The 25336-nt window shown below is 43.2% G+C and overlaps 1 protein-coding gene across 5 annotated transcripts in view; it reads right to left on the reverse strand.

The window, feature by feature from the left end:
* The window catches only part of LOC121577699 (transcription factor EB-like), a 97485-nt gene that overhangs the window by 57489 nt on the left and 14660 nt on the right, over positions 1–25336 (reverse strand). The window contains exon 1 of one of the 5 annotated variants that reach the window (XM_045223929.1): positions 12724–12778. The exons of 3 other annotated variants lie outside the window; for them this stretch is intronic. The gene's annotated coding sequence lies outside the window, so the exon portion shown is untranslated. Of the gene's footprint in view, positions 1–1301; positions 1468–12723; positions 12779–25336 lie in introns of those variants that run through there. One more of the 5 variants, XM_045223925.1, reaches the window with a different exon arrangement.

Consider the following 25336-nt stretch of genomic DNA (forward strand, 5'->3'; position numbering starts at 1 on the left):
AGGTGCATTACCACCACCAACTGGACTGGAGTGTGGACCTCAGTTCATCTTTCAATCACCCACATGGGTATATGCTCCTAAAAACCAATGAGGAGATGGGAGAGGCGGGACTTGTAGCGTTTCAAGCATCAAAAATATAACCAAGTTCTATTTTAGTGCCTGGCTACGCAGATGTTCGTTGATGCGCGCGAGCAGTTTGGATGAATTGAGATTGTATAACATGTGTAAATTTATTTTGCAATGCTCACGCACATAACATGCTGACCATACCGCTCGCGTTATCTTATAGCAGAGGGCTGCCCGGCATGGCGGAGGCTTTTTGATACCTTATGCTACACAGGGAGCGAAGAGGAGCAGCTAAGTATGTAAGTAAGTTACCAGAATGTTGCTTTCACCTGTACATGTCCTTAATGTCAGTGGAAAAGATGAGAGAAAGACACTTTACACTGAGGTGCAGCCCTATCCATATTCGAAATCAGTCTTAGATCAAGACAAAGGAGCTACATCATCAAAACAACTACAACACAATGTTTCCCTTCCTCATCGGCTTGGATTTCACAACTCCTAGTGAGATCAGGAGTGAAGCAACAACTTCCTCTGTTACACCAGGCCAGGAAAACAACCTGCCTGCCTGGCCTCAACCATATCAACCGCACAAATCATAAACAAGGGCTATTCACATTCAGGTCAACATAAATAATGGTTTTCCCCTCAAATCAAGGACTAATTCAGATCTGGCACACTAGTAACCTTGGCCTCAAGGTTTCACATCTGAATTATCTTTACTAAAGCCAGTATGAAAGAGGAAGCCTGTAGGCTTTTACCATACAAATTAATCACCATGCTATTTCACTGGGAAATACAACAGCCAACAGGACCTTGAGGATCAGTAATATGTAGCCAGTGGACAATCTGACATTTCCATATAAATGACAGAAAACACCAGGCATTAGAAGATACTGTTGCTTCTACCAATGACAAAATGTAACGTTTGGATGTGCATAAATTAGTTCTTTCTTTAATAAAAAACATGATTTTGCATGGCAAGTTAACCATTATACAAGGATATATCTTCGACTCAAATGAAGGCTGTCTACTCAACAACCCACCACACAAAGCATGTATTCAAACAACCTTCTAGAGGCCCAGTGACAAATTATAGCCCATTCCTTGCTCACAGCACCATGAGGAAATCCCAGAGTCCAGTCCTATCGTATCCACACAGAGACAATCCCACAGCCAGATGGAAACAGAGACAGAGAGGGAGAAAGATCACGACACAGGTGATCCCACATCCTTACCAGGGAGAAGGATAATCCAACAATCCTCAGAGCAACATATTGTCTGTTAATGTATCCCAGACACCTCTACACATCAGAGAAACACACACTCAGAGAGAGTACTCTGCTAGGCTGGTTGAGCTCTTATAGACGCGCTTTCTCTGGGTCTCTGCTCGTGACACTGCGCCTCTCCACTCAAAGAGTCACAGGGACATGGTTAGTCACTGCCCCTTCCTCCTCAAACCAAATATGTTTCCTCTCCACTTCCCTTAAATTAACCAGAACACTGTCCATGGGAGGAACACGGGGGACTCAGTATCCGGAACCCCGCGGCAGACGCCGCCGTCAAACACACAAAACTCCCCTCCCAAGCTCGGGAAATCCATTCCTTATCTCTCTCTCACACACACACGTCAAGAAAGAGGGGGCAGCTCCGTCTCTGATTGAGAGCGAGTCAGGGCCCGATGCCCTCGACTCGCACAGACTCCTGTCCACTGACACACACACTTCCACAACGATAAGGCTCTCTGATAACACCTACGCAAGCTCCTGAAGACAAGCAGGTATTACATGTTTATAGTGCTTGGTATCTCCAGTTGGTTATCAGTAGAAGGTAGCAGGCCATGATGTCATCTGTTACACGACAGAGTGCTGTTCAAACATGTGAGCAACAACTGAGTCTGAAGACTGGAAATGAATGAGGACAGTTTTCTTCAGATAACAGCCTAAGGAATGACATTGCAGAGACCTAAAGGCATGGGTGCAGAACCAAACATTCCCCAAACCATTTTTAAGAAATGCTACAGGTGACCAACCATAAATTGAATCACAGAAGATTTCTCATACCATGAAAACAACAAATAACAAAAACAACATGTCCTCATGATAATTTTAAGAGGAAATCTTGGTCCAAATAATTAAAGGAGGGGTTGATACTGGTGGAATGATAGCTACTAAGACACATTCCACCTGTACACAGGTAAGAGTTTCTCCCCAATCTGTTCAGAAAATAGTTTATCCCCATCTGCTGGTGCCACTCTGCACTCCAGGTATAACTTGACCACAGATCTAGGATCAGATTACCCTACTCCCAATCCTAACTCATTAGGGGGGTGGATTAATGGTTGACTCAGTATGATGACGCGACGCGACGCAAATACATGGGTCAACTTCCGCAACAACTAAGAGCGTTGAAGCAGGAGGCTAATCTTCTCCTCTGTATTGTTCCCATAGCTACCACGTTGTAGCAGCGCGAAGTGCACCCGTGCACATGCGCAGATCCTCTGACTGTGAGAACAAAGTCTTGCATCGCACTCATCTCAATATCTGCGGTGCTGTACCTTTAACATCTGACCCTGTAGTTATAGACGCACAATGCAGAAATCTCTCTGCCATTTCCTGGTTGCTAAAATTCGAATAGTTCGCCTAATTTCAGTTTGTGTGACAAAACAAGCAAGTATAGTGTATAGAATCATTGTACCATCTACACCGCAGTGAAATGTATTTTCCATAACCAAAAAAATATATTTTTCAGCTGTTTGAAGATGGTGTACAAAACCGAAAGTAAAAGACAAAAACAAAACTTAAGCACGGGACATAGAAATAGCACACATAGTACATATCTACCACTCCTTAGGCTTGCTTTCAATGAGAATGACAGATCTATAACACATTTCTATGTGAATTTGGTCATGTCGTCGAAAAAGTTACATATTGCAGCTTTAAGGGCAGCGTCGATCTACCTCCCATTCCAATTCTGCCCCTTTAAGACATCATATCCTGTTTCCTAAAATCAGGTCTGGGACAGATGGGTGACAGTGTCTCGACAGCCTGACCCCAGAGAGGGAATTCACTCCCCAGTCGCACCTCTCCACAATGATAGCCCAAGTGGGGTGAAGCTCTGGCACAAAATGGCTGCTGTGCAACACCCAGGTCTGATAGGCTGTGTCCCTGGGGGTCTCTGTTTCCGAACCCTCTGATTAGATCTCTGTACCAACCTCTCTGATAGGCTGAACCTGTCAGGGCCTCTACAGTGGAGAAAAAACCTTTCCTCATGTAGTAGTAGTAGTGATTTTAGAGAAAGTGTGAGGTTCTCTTTAACAGATACCAGGTTTCAAAACAACTGACTCACTGAAGCACACAGCAACCCTTTGATTGACTGGGTCACAGGGTTCATGTTTACAAACATCACAGGTCATGTGATCACTCAAAGTGATGACCAGACAAAACAAATCAAGACAAAAAAAAAAAAAAAAAAAAAACTTCTCAACTCAGTGTTCGTGTATGGAAGGCAGTGGGCTTGTTCGACATTGCAGCCAGCATTGCAGGTGAGTCACAATGGACTGATCTACAATTCACCTTACATCATAAAGAACTCTTATTTATTATATGTAGATCAGTCAGTCAGTCCCATTTTGCCCACAATGCATCACAGATTTGATGCTCTAGAACAGGGCCAGCCAGCTAACTCCTCTTAGATTATGGCTGTTATTACTGATAACCAAGGTAATACCGCAGTAAGTGAGAATCACAGTGATACGAGGGTGAATTGGACAGTTGCTTATTGGTAGAAGAGAAGAATCTCCAGAACATCCTGTGGTCATTCTTATCTCCCCTAGCCTGATAAGATCATTTTGTTACTGAGCAGCATTCACTAAATATATAACCAGATAGAATTTTTGTGGTTTGGCTAAAACATTGTTATTGTATGCATGTTCTGGCTATGTGGACTCTGACACAGGAACAGCATGCTGAACACAGGTTCATTCTAGAGAGGTTATGACCTTTTCAGTACAACACACCTTAAGGGAACATCAATCAATCAAACAGGGTTTACAATTCTGCAAATTCTCTGGGCTGTTACAGGTCAATATTGCCCTGCTTTGAGTATTATCAAGTTATGTCTTCTAGTTATACAATAAATGTTTATCCTAATGCTTATTGGTTGGAATTGTGATGGCCAAACTCTTACTCCACAGTGGACCATTGTGGACAGTGTTGTTTGTGTTGAGCATATTGGTCAGTGTGTTTTAGAATGTGGCCTTTCACCAATCAATCAAGATCTGCCCCAGGGTGACACAGCCACATCACTCTGTAGAGCAGGCATGGGCAACGTAAGGCACGTGTGCCAAGGCTGGCATGCAAGGGTATTTGCCTTGGCACGCCAAGCAATTTGATAAAATTTAGAAAATAAGTGAAATTGCATTCGTTTCGAAATTGCATTGCTTTGAAAATGGCTTCTGCTTTGAATTTCACACCATTTGTGGGAGTATTACTTAGGCATTTAGTATGTGTGAAGAAAATGCATCTTGGGTATAATTTAAAATGTTGAGTCAAGAAAGGGAGTGTGGCTAAGATGCACAAGGCGAGTCTCTCCAGAATGCATTCTCTCCCGCCAATTTGAGCGCATTCATTGTTTCATAACTTCACTGTGTGAAATGTTTGCCCTTTGATTGTTAGTGTCTATAAAATTCCCCATTACATATATCAACAATATTACATTTACCGTTAATCCCCATAATTCTACAATGTTTGGTTACAGTAATTTATGTTATTGCATTCAATACAGTTAAAGTCGGAAGTTTACATACACCTTAGCCCAGGGTTCTTCAATTCCGGTCCTGGAGGGCCGAAACACCTCTGTTTTTCATCCTCTCCTTCTAATCAGGGGCTAATTCAGACCTGGGACACCAGGTGAGTGCAATTAACTACCAGGTAGAAATAAAAAACAGAAGTGTTTCGGCCCTCCAGGACCCGAATTGAAGAACCCTGCCTTAGCCGAATACATTTAAACTCAGTTTTTCACAATTCCTGACATTTAAATCATAGTAAAAATTCCCTGTCTTAGGTCAGTTAGGATCACCACTTTATTTTAAGAATGTGAAATGTCAGAATAATAGAGAGAATTATTTATTTCAGCTTTTATTTCTTTCATCACATTCCCCAGTGGGTCAGAAGTTTACATACACTCAATTAGTATTTGGTAGCATTGCCTTTAAATTGTTTAACTTGGGTCAAACGTTTCGGGTAGCCTTCCACAATAAGTTGGGTGAATTTTGGCCCATTCCTGCTGACAGAGCTGGTGTAACTGAGTCAGGTTTGTAGGCCTCCTTGCTCGCACACGCTTCTTCAGTTCTGCCCACACATTTTCTATAGGATTTAGGTCAGGGCTTTGTAATGGCCACTCCAATACCTTGACCCATTTGCGACCAAGCTTTTAACTTCCTGACTGATGTCTTGAGATGTTGCTTCAATATATCCACATAATTTTCCATCCTCATGATGCCATCTATTTTGTGAAGTGCACCAGTCCCTCCTGCAGCAAAGCACCCCCACAGCATGATGCTGCCACCCCCGTGCTTCACGGTTGGGATGGTGTTCTTCGGCTTGCAAGGCATCCCCCTTTTCCTCCAAGCATAACGATGGTCATTATGGCCAAACAGTTCTATTTTTGTTTCATCAGACCTTAGGACATTTCTCCAAAAAGTACGATCTTCGTCCCCATGTGCAGTTGCAAACCGTAGTCTGGCTTTTTTATGGCGGTTTTGGAGCAGTGGCTTCTTCCTTGCTGAGCGGCCTTTCATGTTATGTCGATATAGGACTCGTTTTACTGTGGATATAGATACTTTTGTACCTGTTTCCTCCAGCATCTTCACAAGGTCCTTTGCTGTTGTTCTGGGATTGATTTGCACTTTTCGCACCATAGTACGTTCATCTCTAGGAGACAGAATGAGTCTCCTTCCTGAGCGGTATGACGGCTGCGTGGTCCCATGGTGTTTATACTTGCATACTATTGTTTGTACAGATGAACGTGGTACCTTCAGGCGTTTGGAAATTGCTCCCAAGGATAAACCAGACTTGTGGAGGTCTACAATGTATTTTTTTTCTGAGGTCTTAGCTGATTTCTTTTGATTTTCCCATGATGTCAAGCAAAGAGGCACTGAGTTTGAAGGTAGGCCTTGAAATACATCCACAGGTACAACTCCAATTGACTCAATTAGCCTATCAGAACCTTCTAAAGCAGGGGTGTCAAACTCATTTTAGCTCAGGGGCCACATGGAGGAAAATCTATTCCCAAGTGGGCCGGACCGGTAAAATCATGGTATATATAACTTAAAAACAACAACTTCAGATTGTTTTCTTTGTTTTAATACTATCAACATAAAACATAAAGCTGGAGCCTGAGGACAGTGTGTCCAAAATAGTACAAGCACAACATCACTATTAATCATAAAACACCTGAAGTTTATTTGAAAATTCTAAAGAAAAAGAACAAACACACAATGCCTCAGTGATTCACATAACTGTTTCACAGATCACAGAACTATATCAGGGTGTCATTTCTCAGGCAGAAATGTAGATACAAATAATGAAATCCTGTTCCCCAAACAAGTGCAAGAACCACAGAGTCAATAATAGGTTAAATATACAAATAAAATAAAATCAATTAAAAACAATAGCACATCAACATAAAAACATCAACATAAAGCTGGAGCCTGAGGACAGTGTGTCCAAAAGCACAACATCACTATTAATCATAAAACACCTCAAGTTATTTGAAATTCTGAGGACAAACAACACAAACACACAATGCCTCAGTGATTCACAGAAGTATATCACATAACTATATCAGGGTGTCTCATGCAGCACTTTAAGTGGGGTTGCATAGTTTATTTGACTCCTGATACCTGGCATCTTTTAGCTTTTACCAGCGCATCAATATCAGGCGTCACATCCTGAGTGGCAGCCAACTTCAGGATATGATTCAAGTGCTTGTGCGTGAGCCTTGAGCGCAGCTTTGTTTTATTTATGCTCATTACAGAGAACTTGCTCACAAAGATATGTGGTTCCAAACATGCGCAACAGTTTTGCAGCGAGGGCTGTCAAGTTGGGGTAACCTGGCAAGAGATTCTGATAGAATGTGTCCAAGCCAGCTGCTTTTTTCCCGATAATTGAGGGCGCACCATCTGTAGCCAGGCTGACAGCGCGGGACCAGTCCACTCCGACCCTGTCCAGCGCGCCGACGAGTGCAGTGAAAATATCAGCTGTTGTCATTGTATCTGTCATCGGCACCAACTCCACGAACTCCTCCGTGACGGTCAATGTGTCATCAACTCCGCGGATGAAAATGGCCAGTTGTGCAACATCTGTAATGTCCGTGCTTTCATCAATTGCAACCGAAAACGCAATAAATGACTTTACTTTTTGCTTCAACTGGCTGTCCAAATCCACTGAAAGATCGGAAATCCTGTCTGCAACTGTGTTTCTTGTCAGGCTGATATTTGCAAAAAGCCTGGTGCTTTTCAGGGCACACAATCTCTGCTGCCTTCATCATGCATGTTTTTACAAATTCACCCTCACTAAATGGTTTTGAAGCCACTGCGATTTCATTAGCAATGAGGTAGCTAGCTTTCACTGCAGCGTCACTGATGTCTCGGCTGTGAGTAAACACAGACTGCTGTTTCTTCAGACCCACCAACAGTTCATTCACCTTCTCTCTTCTCCGCTGTCCTTGAAAGTTGTCATATTTGTCGGCATGAAGACTCACATAGTGGCGACGAAGGTTATATTCTTTCAGCACTGCAACATGCTGTGAACACACCAAACATACAGCTTTCCCATTCAATTCCGTGAATAAATAGAAGGATGACAATTTTTCTTGGAACACTGCGTCCACTTCTCTTTTTTGACAGAGACATATTGGGGCAATGAGGGTGCCAAAGCACATAATGTTAAAAGTAGAAGCCGTAATAAATATCGCGGGCAAAACAAAGTAGCTCATCCGGACTGGCTGCACTTGCTTGACCTATTTGCTCTGCCCCGGTATAAACAGTTTGCTTGCTTAACACAATTGCTATTGCGCCATCCAATGGACACAATTGGAACAGCAGTTTCTTTTATTGTAAAATTGCAGCTCATTTTTATACTTCACAAAATCATCTCGCGGGCCGGATTAAACCCGTTTGCGGGCCTAATCCGGCCCGCGGGCCGGACGTTTGACACCCCTGTTCTAAAGCCATGACATCATTTTCTGGAATTTTCCAAGCTGTTTAAAGGCACAGTCAACTTAGTGTATGTAAACTTCTGACCCACTGGAATTGTGATACAGTGAATTATAAGTGAAATAATCTGTCTGTAAACAATTGTTGGAAATATTGCATAAAGTAAATGTCCTAACCGACTTGCCAAAACTATAGTTTGTTAACAAGAAATATGTGGAGTGGTTGAAAAACAAGTTTTAATGACTCCAACCTAAGTGTATGTAAACTTCCGACTTAAAACTGTATTATAACAGTCGTTTACCGTTCTCATTGTCGGAATGGACACATTGTTTGTAGAGCTCACAAACTATGCTAAACTTGTGAGAAACAAGTTTCGGTTTATTTAATTCCATTCAGGAGTTTTGTCAATGTATTCATTGTCTTTTGTTTGGAGCGCTCCTGTCAATGTTGCGTTCAGACACACACCTGATTATGCATAGAAGTAAGCCTAGGCTATCTGGCCTGCGCACAAATGTATAAATGTGCCCATTTGGGGATGTCTGATAGTATTTCTGATTGTCTTAACTCACCACCACTAATGAGCTGTGGAGCTTCAACTTAATTTTTTCTTCACCTCAAACGGCAAGTAAACAAAGTCTGTTTTTATTGTACATCCATTGAGAATGACAATAGTTCCTCAATCAATGTATTTAACAAATCTTTCCAGCTCTCTCCCTTTCCATAACCACTGAGCCTTGGCTTGAAAGGGAAAAATGTAATGCTCTGATGTCTTATCCAGTGGAAACGTAATAAAATTCCTGATTACTTCTCCCTATCACAAATACAGCTGTGTCTGTCCAGAGCTCACTGGCGCGGGAAACTGAGGGCCCGGAATAGTTCTTACAATTTTGCAAGTTTGCTAGCACGAGCTTCGGGCCGGACCCAGTTGATATAATGTTTCAAGTTCGTTGCAGACAGGCGGAGTAGAGAGATGAATGAGATTGAAAGAACATGAACAAATAGCCATGCATAGCCAATGTGATTCGTAGGATATTTACTTTGATCAGGATATTTTCTAACTGCACGGTTTTTATTTGTTGGCTTTATGTAGGCTATTTGTACCTAGTTGGCAATAGAAGTTGCTTGCATTGGTACAGTGCATTCGTAAAGTATTCAGACCCCTTTACTTATTCCACATTTTGTTACGTTATTCTAAAATTTATTCAATTGTTTTTTTCCCTCATTAATCTACACACAATACCCCATAATGACAAAGCAAAAACAGGTTTTTAGAATTTTTAGCAAATGCATTAAAAATAAATGTACCTAAGTATTCAGACCCTTTACTTAGTACTTTGTTGAAGCACCTTTGGCAGCGATTACAGACTCGTGTCTTATTGGGTATGATGCTACAAGCTTGGCACGCCTGTATTTGGGGAGTTTCTCCCATTCATCTCTGCAGATCCTCTCAAGCTCTGTCAGGTTGGATGGGGAGCGTCGCTGCACAGCTATTTTCAGTTCTCTCCAGTGGTGTTAGATCAGGTTCAAGTCCAGGCTCTGGCTCTCCAGCAGTCTTTTTTTTTTTTTTAAATGGGGTAGATCAGCTTTAATATTGCAGATAGATTGTAACTTCCATCAATGTAATTGTCTGCATCACTTCCAATCCTCCATGTTTTTTTTCTTCTCGCAAATAAATATCTATATCTCTACATCTACATATATACACACACACACACTTTAAAAATATATATTTACCTTTATTACTTTCCAACCCCACCACCCCTTCACTAATTGGAGTAAACTAGTGAACAACAATGCTTAGGCCTCTACTTCCAGCTTATACATACTATATACATTTTATGGACACAGTCAAATTTGACAATAATTCAATTGTGTTTGTTTTTACTCCTGAACTTCCTCTACCCTCAACCTCTCCGATCATTTTCATGATGTCCATCCGGTTTGCTTCTATATGCCATATGTTTCTAACTGTGCATTGTCTTAGCTGAGCACTTATGGTCGTTGTCCTGTTGGAAGGTGAACCGTCGCCCCAATCTGATGTCCTGAGCGCTCTGGAGCAGGTTTTCATCAAGGATCTCTCTGTACTTTGCTCCGTTCATCTTTCCCTCGATCCTGACTAGTCTCCCAGTCCCTGCCGCTGAAAAAACATCCCCACAGCATGATGCTGCCACCCCCACCATGCATCAATGTAGGGATGGTGCCAGGTTTCCTCCAGACGTAATGCTTGGCATTTCATCAGACCAGAAAATCTTGTTTCTCATGGTCTGAGTCCTTTAGGTGCCTTTTGGCAATCTCCAAGCGGGCTGTCATGTGCCTTTTACTGAGGAGTGGCTTCCGTCTGGCCACTACCATAAAGGCCTGATTGGTGGAGTGCTGCAGAGATGGTTGTCCTTCTGGAAGGTTCTCCCATCTCCACAGAGGAACTCTGGAGCTCTGTCAGAGTGACCATCGGGTTCTTGGTCACCTCCCTGACCAAGGCCCTTCTCCCCCAATTGCTCAATTCGGCTGGGCAGCCAGCTCTAGGAAGAGTCTTGTGGGTTCCAAACTTCTTCCATTTAAAAATGCAGGCCACTGAGTTCTTGGGGACCTTCAATGCTGCAGAAATGTTTTGGTACCCTTCCCCAGATCTGTGCCTCGACATAATCCTGTATTGGAGCTCTACGGACAATTCCTTCTACCTCACGGCTTGGTTTTTGCTCTGACATACACTGTCAACTATGGGACCTTATATATGTCCAATCAATTGAATTTACCACAGGTGGACTCCAATCAAGTTATAGAAACATCAAGGATGATCAATGGAAACAGGATGCACCTGAACTCAATTTCGAGTATCATAGCAAAGGGTCTGAATACTTATGTAAATAAGGTATGTTTTTAATTTTTAATACATTAGCAAAAATGTCTAAAAACCAGTTTTCCCTTTGTCATTATGGGGTATTGTGTGTAGATTGATGAGGGGAAAAATGGTCATCCATTTTAGAATAAGGCTCTTACGTAACAAAATGTGGAAAAAGGGAAAGGGTCTGAATACTTTCCAAATGCACTGTATATAGGCCAATCTCTGCGTTCTGAGCTAAGGTCTTTAGCTGCCAATGGCTCACGGTAGATTTGTATCATTTTAATTTAGATTAACGACATGACAATGATTTTGAGATACGAAGACATTATAATTTGTTTTTAAAACTGTTCCACGAAAATGTGCACATGAAAATCATAACTGGCACGAAGATCAGTAAATTGGCACTCCACATGAAAAAGGTTGCCGACCCCTGCTGTAGGGTGAGAGACAGAGACAGAGAGAGCGATTCAGTAGGCTGATTTTGTTTGGCTTTTGTTAGAGGGAAGCTTGTTGTGCTTTAAAAAAGGGCCGGCACACTCACTGTGTTTCCCTTCTCACACTATTCCTCACCTCTCTGCTGCTCTGCTCTTTCCATCCCCAGCCAATGGTTTCCATCCCAACCCATTGGACAGATTCAGACACATCAGCATCAGGGGTGGCGAGGAGACACAGAATCGGACTGAGGCATGGGTCTCACATTCGTCTGTGCTAACAACAAGGCCTTGTTTGCAAACACACTGTGGCACCTTTAATAGCCTGATAAAGACTTCAGTGTATTTACAATGTTATTTTGGGCCAGGGGCAGGGCTTAGGCAGGTTCGCCTGCTGATTGGCTAGAGCTGCTGCGTGCCGGTTGCTGTTGACCAATCCCTGAGCTCATGTGTGGGAGGGAAGTATGACCAAGAAAGCCTTGTGCTCCTGACAATGGCCTATGGAGAGAGGCCTGGCCCATAAAAACACACGCACACAGGAACCTGACATTCAGCCCTCACCAGGTCCTCTTAGAGAGAGAAAGAGGGGACTGCAGATGACTCGTGCATGTTGAGAGATGTCTGTTAATCAGTGTGGGGTTGTGTAGGCTTGAGGGCCATGCTTAACAACAGCCGTGTGTATCTGTGTTTCCTCTCCCCACTGGGCTGATGGGAGAAGCACTGCTGTCAATAAGAGAGACTCGTGAGAGGGCCATAGAGGAGGGAACAGAATGAATGGTCACAACGGACATGCTTCTAAATTCTACAGGATTCTTTACAGTCCAATACATAGAGTGCACAATTCAGAGGCGCAGAGGCCTTGGAGAGATGGTTGGATAAGAAAAGCAATCTTTAAAAGATCATTCCAATATGGCCACTGTGTATGCGTGCACGTTTGTATAGACACTCATACGTGAGTACAAGCGTGAGTAAGAGAGAAAGCGAGTCAGGGTGGGGACTGGGGAGGTAGTTACCAGCAACACAGCATTTTCTTTGGTATGGATAAAAGTTGGAATGCTGGCGGAGTTGGAATCAAAGGCGTTTGGGAGATGAGTTGGGAGATTAGGAAATGTCGGCGTGGTCTGGACGCTCACACACACTCTTGCTGACGTCATGAAAAGAATACCCACCATTCCACCTCCCTCTCACACCTTCTCTTTTCTCTCCCCCTGTACACCACATCAGGGGGACCAGCAGGGAGCTGCTCACTTTAAAGTATGGTAACTATGCCTGTCAGAGAGAGGGGAGGAGAGAGAGCGAGAGAGGGGTGAGATGTTTTGGGAGCTTAGTCAGTGGCTGCTGCTGATTGTGGCCATGTTTCATTACGGTAAATGCTGAGAGAATAAAACAGTGCTAATACTGGTGGCATCATCATGGAAGTCACTATAACAGTAATGCCAACTCATGATCTGCTCAACAAATCAAATCTTTACTATCACCAAACATGGAGGGGGGTTCTGGTGTATTTAACACACACACACACACACACACACACACACACACAAAATTAGGCCTAGATAAAACACTGACATTGCACAGAAAATGTGTCAAGAGCCTGTGAATAACTCCCTGTGAGCAAAAGAGGAAGACATTATCAAATCAGAAATATCAATAAAGCTTATCCATGTCGTATGGGGCAGTATTAAAACAGCTCTGGTTTCCAGCGTTACTAATCCTGCTAGATAAGTGTTCTGCTGAGACTGAGCTAAGAGATGAGGGAGGAGAGGGAGCTGAGGTACTGTTATCGACATTAAGGGAAGGAGTGATTTAAACACTGAAGGAAGAAGCGCTGATATCCGATGGCTTTAAGCACCTTAGAAACAACACTGTCTGAGTACTGAGCTGGAGCAATGATGGGACAGACGGATAGTCTTTACAGCATGTCTTCACTCTCACCTAATGGCCTGGGAGAAATGTGTGTGTGAATACTGTATGTATGGGTGTGTGTTTATAGGATATAGTAGAGTTTGTCTTTATGTCTACCCAGTTCAGGCTGAGAGCTTATATAAATCCATCCTTATACAGTAGGCCACCTTCATTTCATATCTTAATTTCCTCATCGACTATTCCTACCATTCTGTTCTGATGTTGTGCACGTTTTTCCTGCCAATAAAGTAGCGTTGGATTGGACAGTGTCTGTTTAATGAAGAAACGTTTGGTAGCACTATAGCTATGAAAAGACTATAGGGTGAGGAGTTAACTGACCACATTAGCTGGCCAGGATGAACCCTTTGCTCTCGTTGTAGCCTATAATGAGGACCCAAAACGTTTCATGGTTATGTGGTCAGGAGAAACTCTAGGTTCCAGAAATGACTACTACCAAGCGACGAGGTGATGGAACACAAGTTCTCAGACTCAGAAAGAGGAAGTGGGACCCTGAGGGTGGGGCTAAGAAGAGGAAGTAGTGTCACACATGCAGCACATGCTTTTAAAAAAATGCCCACCCAATCTCATTACATCACCCTGGTCACATGTCCGTCTGTCAGTCGAACCCTGGTGTTTTTGTTTTTCAAAACAAAAATGAAGGGGAGAACATGGCAGTGATTGGCAGAATAGGTCAGTACATATTATGGCACAAGAGGAAATCTATTTCACACAATTGTTCAATTTGACACTACTCGTGACTTCAGAAGCAAATAATTGAAGGTCAACATCATAATTTCCCATATCGTGACTATATAGCACAGACCTCACGTGCTAATGAAGAGTCAGCCAAGTATGCATTCTAATAAAAGTAAAACACACCTATCAGACAGCACAGAGCACCCATTGAACTGTTAAAATAGGGGCATTTCCTTCTAAAAGGACCCATGAGCACCAACATGTCAAGTTCATAGGAGCATGTCAAATTGGCTGTCAAATGAAAGCTAAGAGTCTATATTTATTTCAGAAATTAAAGCATTTACATGTAACAAGTGTTGAATTTTATGTTGTATAATTACACAAAACCTGAATAGTTCCCATGCCTGATATTAGCGTATATTCCTTTTGTTGTTGTTGTAAGTGCCCTTTTTAATAACGCACACTTCCTTCTTATGCATTCCCCTTCGTAAACATTGCCTGTCCCCCTTACCTCTTCCCTTTCTACTGGATCTATGTGGAAGAGGTAGGTTACTGAAAAATTGTCCCAGGAAAATCACAATCAATCCTATATGTTAAAACACAGATATTGAGTTTATATTGTCACTGACATTGTAATATTATAGTCTTCTACCAGTATATTGTGAACTTTTTATTTGTTGATTTGTGAATGCTGTACATGCTAGCTAGTTACTGTACTTTTCTCTGTACATGGCATCATTGGGCTAGCATGGCTATTCATGTGACAAGCCTACCAGACGAGCTAAACCACTTCTATGCTCGCTTCGAGGCAAGCAACACTGAAGCATGCATGAGAGCACCAGCTGTTCCGGATGACTATGTGATCACGCTCTCCGTAGCCGATGTGAGTAAGACTTTTAAGCAGGTCAACATTCACAAGGCCGCAGGGCCAGACGGATTACCAGGACGTGTACTCCGAGCATGTGCTGACCAACTGGCAAGTGTCTTCACTGACATTTTCAACATGTCCCTGACTGAGTCTGTAATACCAACATGTTTCAAGCAGACCACCATAGTCCCCGTGCCCAAGGACACTAAGATAACCTGCCTAAATGACTACCGACCCGTAGCACTGACGTCTGTAGCCATGAAGTGCTTTGAAAGGCTGGTCATGGCTCACATCAACAGCATTATCCCAGAAACCCTAGACCCACTCCAATTTGCATACCACCCCAACAGATCCACAGATGATGCAATCTCTATTGCACTCCACACTGCCCTTTCCCACCTGGACAAGAGGAACACCTACGTGAGAATGCTATTCATTGACTACAGCTCAGCATTCAACACCATAGTGCCCTCAAAGCTCATCACTAAGCTAAGGATCCTGGGACTAAACACCTCCCTCTGCAACTGGATCCTGGACTTCCTGACGGGCCGCCCCCAGGTGGTAAGGGTAGGTAACAACACATCTGCCACACTGATCCTCAACACGGGGGCCCCTCAAGGGTGCGTGCTCGGTCCCCTCCTGTACTCCCTGTTCACCCATGACTGCATGGCCAGGCACGACTCCAACACCATCATTAAGTTTGCCGACGACACAACAGTGGTAGGCCTGATCACCGACAACGATGAGACAGCCTATAGGGAGGAGGTCAGAGACCTGGCCGTGTGGTGCCAGGACAACAACCTCTCCCTCAACGTGACCAAGACAAAGGAGATGATTGTGGACTACAGGGGAAAAAAAGAGGACTGAGCACGCCCCCATTCTCATCGACGGGGCTGTAGTGGAACAGGTTGAGAGCTTCAAGTTCCTTGGTGTCCACATCACCAACGAACTATCATGGTCCAAACACACCAAGACAGTCGTGAAGAGGGCACGACAAAGCCTATTCCCCCTCAGGAGACTGAAAAGATTTGGCATGGGTCCTCAGATCCTCAAAAAATTCTACAGCTGCACCATCGAGAGCATCCTGACCGGTTGCATCACCGCCTGGTATGGCAACTGCTTGGCCTCCGACCGCAAGGCACTACAGAGGGTAGTGCGTATGGCCCAGTACATCACTGGGGCCAAGCTTCCTGCCATCCAGGACCTCTATACCAGATGGTGTCAGAGGAAGGCCCTCAAAATTGTCAAAGACTCCAGCCACCCTAGTCATAGACTGTTCTCTCTGCTACCGCACGGCAAGCGGTACCGGAGTGCCAAGTCTAGGTCCAAAAGACTTCTCAACAGCTTCTACCCCCAAGCCATAAGACTCCTGAACAGCTAATCATGGCTACCCGGACTATTTGCACTGCCCCCCCCCACCCCATCCTTTTACGCTGCTGCTACTCTGTTAATTATTTATGCATAGTCACTTTAACTCTACCCACATGTACATTTTACTTCAACTACCTGGTGCCCCCACACATTGACTCTGCACCAGTACCCCCCTGTATATATAGCCTCCCTACTGTTATTTTATTTTACTTCTGCTCTTTTTTTCTCAACACCTTTTTTGTTGTTTTATTTTTACTTTTTTGTTAAAAATAAATGCACTGTTGGTTAAGGGCTGTAAGTAAGCATTTCACTGTAATGTCTGCACCTGTTGTATTTGGCGCATGTGGCCAATAACATTTGATTTGATGTCCCCTGTTAAATTGGTACTTTACGGAGGAGTTGGTGCATAAGGGCAGCACAACATTCCATTTATGAATGTTGTTTGTTTCTTTATCACAGAATAAAAGATCAACACCAACCCTGATCCTTTAGTCATATAAGCCGATCAAAACACAACACAGAGGCAATCGACACTGGTCATATATACATTTTTCAACCATTTTCCATCCTAAATATTAGGCATATGCAAGGCTTTGATTTCTGGTCAGATAGAAAAGAGGTCTTAGAGAACATCTACCAAAGAAAGTCTTAAGTTATTAGAAATACATCAAAAACACAATCAAGTTGAAGTAAAGACCCCTACCAACTAATATCAACACTTATATTGGAGAAATTGTTTACCTTCTGTAAGTTTAAGAAATATTGCTTGCGCCTTGTAATTCCGTTACCAAAAACCCATATACTGTATCTTTAAGATATTTTCTAATTTCTCTCCCTCATGAGGAGGAACAATTTATGAAAGTTCACAGAAGTACCAAATAGTGGTAGACCTACCAATTAGTTAGTGTTTTTACTGATATCAAGTTTGTTTATGAATAATTAAGTGATTAAAACTCATGTTACTGATTTGGTAACAGAATTATAATTACTGCAATTGTATTGGCTACAATGGGAAATCATAGTAGTCACAAACCATAGTTGGGTCAACTGCTACTCTCCTCCTTTCCACTGGCATACTGTTATGTTCAGATCTTTCTGTCATCTGGTGGTCAAAGCAAGACTGTGAAAACAGTCGGGACAACGCCTCTCTCTATCTCCAGTAAATGTCACCTCTCCCGGCTCTTACTGACACCTACCCGCTTTCCATTTACTGTAACCAGCATCCTCACCCACTGAGCACCGACCAGCACCGGACATCCATGGACGTTGAAAAGTAGTTGAAATTTCATCAGTCCACCCTGGCTGGACCAAATCTGAACCAAATAGACGTCTATGTTTCACAAGTTTGGACAGTACAGTAGAGCACAGTAAAGAAAAGTACAGCACAGTAAAGTAAAGAGAAGTAGAGTTTAGTACAGTAGAGTACAGCATAATGTACTGTACTGAACCCTACTGTGCTGTACAGTGATGTCCAAACTTGTGAAACATAGGCGTCTATGATTGGTTCAGATTTGGTCTGGTCCGGACCAACCAAATGTGGTCTTGTTTGGGGGCGGAGCTCATTAGAATAATAGCCAGTGTGTAGAATACCCAAATATGCAAAAGAAGGATATTGCATGTTTCTATCTTTGTGTACCTATTCAGGATACATCACCATGAAGAAAATGATATACAAATCCATAATTATGCATTTCTGTATACAGTCGTGGTCAACAGTTGAGAATGACACAAATACTAATTTTCACAAAGTCTGCTGCCTCAGTTTTGATTATGGCAATTTGCATATACTCCAGAATGTCGTCATGAAGAGTGAGCAGATGAATTGCAATTAATTGCAAAGTCCCTCTTTGCTATGAAAATGAACTTAATCCCCCAAAAACATTTCCACTGCATTTCAGCCCTGCCACAAAAGGACCAGCTGCCATCATGTCAGTGATTCTCTCGTTAACACAGGTGAGAGTGTTGACGAGGAAAAGGCTGGAGATCACTCTGTCATGCTGATTGAGTTAGAATAACAGACTGGAAGCTTTAAAAGGAGGGTGGTGCTTGAAATCATTGTTCTTCCTCTGTTAACCATGGTTACCTACAAGGAAACATGTGCCGTCATCATTGCTTTGCACAAAAAGGGCTTCAAAGGCAAGGATATTGCTGCTAGTAAGATTGCACCTAAATCAACCATTTATCGGATCATCAAGAACTTCAAGGAGAGAGGTTCAATTGTTGTGAAGAAGGCATCAGGGCGCCCAAGAAAGTCCAGAAAGTGTCAGGACCGTCTCCTAAAGTTGATTCAGCTGTGGGATCGGAACACCACCAGTGCAGCGCTTGCTCAGGAATGGCAGCAGGCAGATGAGTGCATCTGCACGCACAGTGAAGCGAAGACTTTTGGAGGATGGCCTGGTGTCAAGAAGGGCAGCAAAGAAGCCACTTCTCTCCAGGAAAAACATCAGGACAAACTGATATTCTGCAAAAGGTACAGGGATTGGACTGCTGAGGACTGGGGTAAAGTCATTTTCTCTGATGAATCCCCTTTCCGATTGTTTGGGGCATCCGGAATACACCTTGTCCGGAGAAGACAAGGTGAGCGCTACCATCAGTCATGTGTCATGCCAACAGTAAAGCATCCTGAGACCATTCATGTGTGGGGTTGCTTCTCAGCCAGGGGAGTTGGCTCACTCACAATTTTGCCTAAGAACACAGCCATGAATAAAGAATGGTACCAACACATCCTCCGAGAGCAACTTCTCCCAACCATCCAATAACAGTTTGGTGACGACCAATCCCTTTTCCAGCATGATGGAGCACCTTGCCATAAGTCAAAAGTGATAACTAAGTGCCCCCGGGAACAAAACATTACAATTTTGGGTCCATGGCCAGGAAACTCCCCAGACCTTAATCCCATTGAGAACTTGTGGTCGATCCTCAACAGGCAGGTGGACAAACAAAAACCCACAAATTCTGAGAAACTCCAAGCATTGATTAAGCAAGAATGGGCTGCCATCAGTCAGGATGTGGCCCAGAAGTTAATTGACAGCATGCCAGGGCAGATTGCAGAGGTCTTGAAAAAGAAGGGTCAACACTGCAAATATTGACTCTTTGCATAAACTTAATGTAATTGTCAATAAAAAGCCTTTGACACTTATGGAATGCTTGTAATTATTCTTCAGTATACCATAGTAACATCTGACAAAAATATCTCATAACACTGAAGCAGCGAACTTTGTGAAGACCAATACTTGTGTCATTCTCAAAACTTTTGACCACGACTGTAGTACAGATCAGGGACCCATGATGCAATTCCGTTACTGGATGTAAATCCACTTCACCTACTATAGTTCAATAACATCTTTGAATCTTAAATAAGGATCAGATACTGTATTTAACAGCTTTTATGGAAAACGTGGTGGCATAAAGAAAAGAGATTTTACCTTAATTCTGTTACCAAATTTGCATCAGCACAGATCTTACAGGAAATGTGTTTCTGTGTAAATTGTTCAAAGTAGTCCCTGTGTATAGAGTTGCAATGTTTGTTAAACTTTGAAATCAAAATGGGTTTTGTTTGGTCTCCATTTTAAAGTGAAACAATTGAGTCAAAGCGTAATTCCGTTACTGTGGAATTGGCCAAACCAGACTTCTAGGAACCAGGACAGGGTGTACACACACACACACCTGCTGCTTTCTCATCTGATTACAGGCACCACTGACTCCATCTCTAGATGCCTGTGTTTACCTGTAGTAAATTAACCCTGTCACCACCACTTCCATGTAGACACTAGTCCAAGTAGCCTGAAAATACAGCCCACACACACAGCAAACAGGATACAACCATAACATGAGCACTAGAACAAGCCCATCAGGTTGTCTCACAGCTGACACACACACACACAAACACACACACACACACACACCTTTCTAAAGGAAATGGAAGCTGTAAACATGCACTACTGATAGCCTATCACTAGAATTATGTTGAATTGCTGAGAAATCTAACCGTGCATAAGTTAAACTAGAATAGACAATGTTATCAAACAATGTCCCCAATAGCTTATAACCTACAGTAAAGTTCTGTGGACTTTAGTAGTTGGTGTACTGCAGCTGCATTTTGTTTTGAGAGAGATCGCGAGAGAGAGAGAAAAGAGGAGAGAGAGGGGGAAACCAGATCAGGTTGCACATTAACAAAAAAAGACCAAAACTAGAGAAACTGACTAAGTAGAGCACTGGCACCAACTACTACACAAACAACTTCCTGATCTCTGTGCAAGCAGATCAGTGGCTGTGTAGATGGATTTAATTCAATGGTTTTATAACTAAATCATATTAAGATGTACGACCTCATAACAGACAGTAATTAAATATCTTAATTCCAATATTACAAAGAAAGGGATAGCAATAATATCTCCTCTCATATTTGTCATTAGCAATATACACTACCGTTCAAAAGTTTGGGGTCACTTGTCCTTGTTTTTGAAAGCTGGAAACGGCTGATTTTTTATGGAATATCTACATAGGCGTACAGAGGCCCATTATCAGCAACCATCAGTCCTGTGTTCCAATGGCACATTGTGTTTGCTAATCCAAGTTTATCATTTTAAAAATGGCTAATTGATCATTAGAAAACCCTTTTGCAATTATGTTAGCACAGCTGAAAAATGTTGTGCTGATTAAAGAAGCAATAAAACTGGCCTTCTTGTGACTAGTTGAGTATCTGGAGCATCAGCAATTGTGGGTTCGATTACAGGCTCAAAATGGCCAGAAACAAAGAACGTTCTTCTGAAACTCGTCAGTCTATTCCTGTTCTGAGAAATGAAGGCTATTCCATGCGAGAAATTGCCAAGAAACTGAAGATCTCGTACGACGCTGTGTATTACTCCCTTCACAGAACAGCGTAAACTGTCTCTAACCAGAATGGAAAGAGGCGTGGGAGGCCCCGGTGCAAAACTGAGCAAGAGGACAAATACATTAGAGTGTCTAGTTTGAGAAACAGACGCCTCACAGGTCCTCAACTGGCAGCTTCATTAAATAGTGCCCGCAAAACACCAGTCTCAACGTCAACAGTGAAGAGGCGACTCCGGGATGCTGACCTTCTAGGCAGAGTTGCAAAGAAAAAGCCATATCTCAGACTGCCCATCATAATATTTTCTTTTTATTGGCCAGTCTGAGATATGGCTTTTTCTTTGCAACTAAATATTGTCCCATCGCTGCAAATCCCGTACGGACTCTGGAGAGGCAAAGGTTGAGAGCCATGCATCCTCCGAAACACGACCCTGCCAAGCCGCACTGCTTCTTGACACACTGCTCGCTTAACCCGGAAGCCAGCCGTGCCAATGTGTTGGAGGAAACACAGTACAACTGGCGACCGTGTCAGCGTGCATGCGCCCGGCCCAGGGCTGGCGTGGTTACACGTGGTCTGAGGTTGTGAGGTCGGTTGGACGTACTGCCAAATTCTCTAAGACGACGTTGAAGACTGCTTATGGTAGAGGAATTAACATTCAATTATCTGGCAACAGCTCTGGTGGACATTCCTGCATGCTCCCTCAACTTGAGACATCTGTGGCATTGTGTTGTGTGACAATACCCCAGGACCTCCACATCCGGCTTCTTCACATGCGGGATCGTCTGAGACCAGCCCACCGGAAAGCTGATGAAACTGTGGGTTTGAAAAGCTGAAGAATTTCTGCATAAACTGTCAGAAACCGTCTCAGGGAAGCTCATCGTCCTCACCTGGGTCTTGACCTGACTGCAGTTCGGCGTCGTAACTGACTTCAGTCTGCAAATTCTCACCTTCGATGGCCACTGACACGCTGGAGAAGTGTGCTCTTCACTGATGAATCCCGGTTTCAACTGTACCGGGCAGATGGCAGACAGCGTGTATGTCGTAGGGTGGACGAGCGGTTTGATGATGTCAACGTTGTGAACAAAGTGCCCCTTGGTGGCGGTGGGGTTATGGTATGGGCAGGCAGGCATAAGCTACGGACAACGAACACAATTGCATTTTATCAATGGCAATTTGAATGCACAGAGATACTGTGATGAGATCCTGAGGCCCATTGTTGTGCCATTCAGCCGCCGCCATCACCTCATGTTTCAGCATGATAATGCACAGCCCCATGCCGCAAGGATCTGTACACAATTCCTGGAAGCTGAAAATGTCCCAGTTCTTCCATGGCCTGCATACTCACCAGACATGTCACCCATTGAGCATGTTTGGGATGCTCTGGATCAACAGCGTGTTCCAGTTCCCACCACTATCCAGCAACTTCGCACAGCCATCGAAGAGGAGTGCGACAACATTCCACAGGCCACAATAAACTGCCTGATCAACTCTATGCGGAGATGTGTCGTTCTGCATGAGGTAAATGGTGGTCACACCAGATACGGACTGTTTTTCTGATCCAAGCCTCTACCTTTTTTTAAAAAGATATCTGTGACCTGCAGATGCACATCTGTCATGTGAAATCCAGTCATGTGAAATCCATAGATTAGGGCATAATGAATTTATTTCAATTGACCGATTTCCATATATGAACTGTAACTCAGTAAAATCTTTGAAATTGTTGTATGTTGCGTTTATTTTTGTTCAGTGTATTTATCAAGAGAGTTTTTCATCTATATTTTTCGTAGTTGTCCATTTACCACCACAAACCGATGCTGGCACTTAAAAAACTGCACTCAACGAGCTGTATAGGGTCATAAGTAAACAAGAAAATACTCACCCAGAGGCGGCGCTCCTAGTAGCCGGTGACTTCAACGCAGGAAGACTGAAATCCGTTTGACCTCATTTCTACCTGCATGTCACCTATGCAATTAGCTCTCCCTCACACTCAATTGGGCAAATCTGACCATAACTCTTGATTCCTGCTTACAAGCAAAAACTCAAAAACATGAAGTACCAGTGCTGCACTGAATATGGAAGTGGTCCGATGAAGCAGATGCTAAACTACAGGACTGTTTCACTAGCAGACTGGAATACAGATAGCAACACTGAACCATGCATGAGAGCACCAGCTGTTCTGGACGACTGTGTGATGACGCTCTCCGTAGTCGATGTGAGTAAGACCTTTAAAACAGGTTAACAGTCACAAGGCCGCAGGGCCAGATGGATTACCAGGTAGGGTACTCATAGCATGTGCTGACCAGCTGGCTAGTGTCTTTACTGACATTTTCAACCTCTCCCTGACCCAGTCTGTAATACCTACATGTTTCAAGCAGTCTCGCTGCTCAAGAACTCCAAGATAACCTGTCTAAATGACTAGCGCCCCATAACACTCACATCTGTAGCCATGAAATGCTTTGAAAAGGCTGGTCATGGCTCACATCAACACCATCATCCCAGACACCCTGGACCCACTCCAATTCGCAAACCGCCCTAACAGATCCACATGACGCAATCTCTATTGCACTCCACACTGCTCTTTCCCACCTGGACAAAAGGAAAGCCTCCGTAAGAATGCTGTTCATTGACTACAGCTCAGCTTTCAACACCATAGTGCCCTCCAAGCTCAACACTAAGCTAAGGGCCCTGGGATTCAACACCTCCCTCTACAACTGGATCCTGAACATCCTGATGGGCCGCCCCCAGGTGGTGAGGATAGGCAACAACACATTCACCACGCTGACCCTCAACACCCCTCCGGGGTGTGTGCCTAGTACCCTCCTGTACTCCCTGTTCACCCACGACTGCGTGGCCACGCTTGATTCCAACACCATCATTAAGTTTGGCAACGACCCGATGGTGGTAGGCCTGATCACCAACGGCAATAAGACGATGAGCAGTGTGGTACCAGGAGAGCAACCTCTCCTTCAACGTCAGCAAGACAAAGGAGCTGATCTTGGTCCACACACACCAACACAGTTGTGAAGAGTGCACGACAAGACGTCTTCCCCCTCAGAAGACTGAAATAATTCGGCATAGGCCCTCAGATCCTCAAAATGTTATAGAGCTGCACGATTGAGAACATCTTGACTGGCTGAATTCCGTTTCTTTATTATCCTGAAAAAAACTTCCCAGTCCTTAACGATTACAAGCATATCCATAACATGATGGAGCCACCACTACTCTAATGTGTTGTATTGGATTTACCCCAAACACTTTGTATTCAGGAAAAAAAGTAAATTGCATTGCCACATTTTTTGCAGTACTACTTTAGTGCCTTGTTGCAAACAGGATGTATGTTTTGATATATTTTATTCTGTACAAGCTTCCTTCTTTCAACTCTGTCAATTAGGTTAGTATTGTGGAGTAACAACAATGTTGTTGGTCCATCCCTCAGTTGTTTTCTCCTATCACAGCCATTAAACTAACTGTTTTAAAGTCACCATTGGCCTCATGGTGAAATCCCTGAGCGGTTTCCTTCCTCTTCGGCAACTGAGTTAGGAAGGACGCCTGTATCTTTGTAGTGACTGGGTGTATTGATACACCATCCAAAGTGTAATTAATAACTTCACCATGCTCAAAGGAATATTCAATGTTTGCTTTTTTTATATATTTACCCATCTACCAATTGGTGCCCTTCTTTGCGAGGCATTGGAAAACCTCCCTGGTCTTTGTGGTTGAATCGGTGTTTGAAATTCACTGACCTTACAGATAATTGTATGTGTGGGGTACAGAGATGAGGTATTCATTCAAAAATAACGGTAAACACTATTATTGCACACAGAGTGAGTCCATGCAACTTATTATGTGACGTGTTAAGCACATTTTTACTCCTGAACGTATTTAGGCTTGCCATAACAAAGGGGTTAAATACTTAATGACTCAAGATATTTCAGCTTTTTATTTTTGATTAATTTGTAAATAATAAAATACTAAAAAGAGATGTCCACGTTGACATTATGGGTGTGTGTAGGCCAGTGACATAAAAAAAAAAAAGGCTTCACAAAATGTGGAAAAAGTAAAGCGGTGTGAACACTTTCTTCAGGCACTGTATCTAACTCTAACTCATACC

This window comes from Coregonus clupeaformis, chromosome 12 (genome assembly GCF_020615455.1).
Source record: "Coregonus clupeaformis isolate EN_2021a chromosome 12, ASM2061545v1, whole genome shotgun sequence".
NCBI classification, from domain to species: domain Eukaryota; kingdom Metazoa; phylum Chordata; class Actinopteri; order Salmoniformes; family Salmonidae; genus Coregonus; species Coregonus clupeaformis.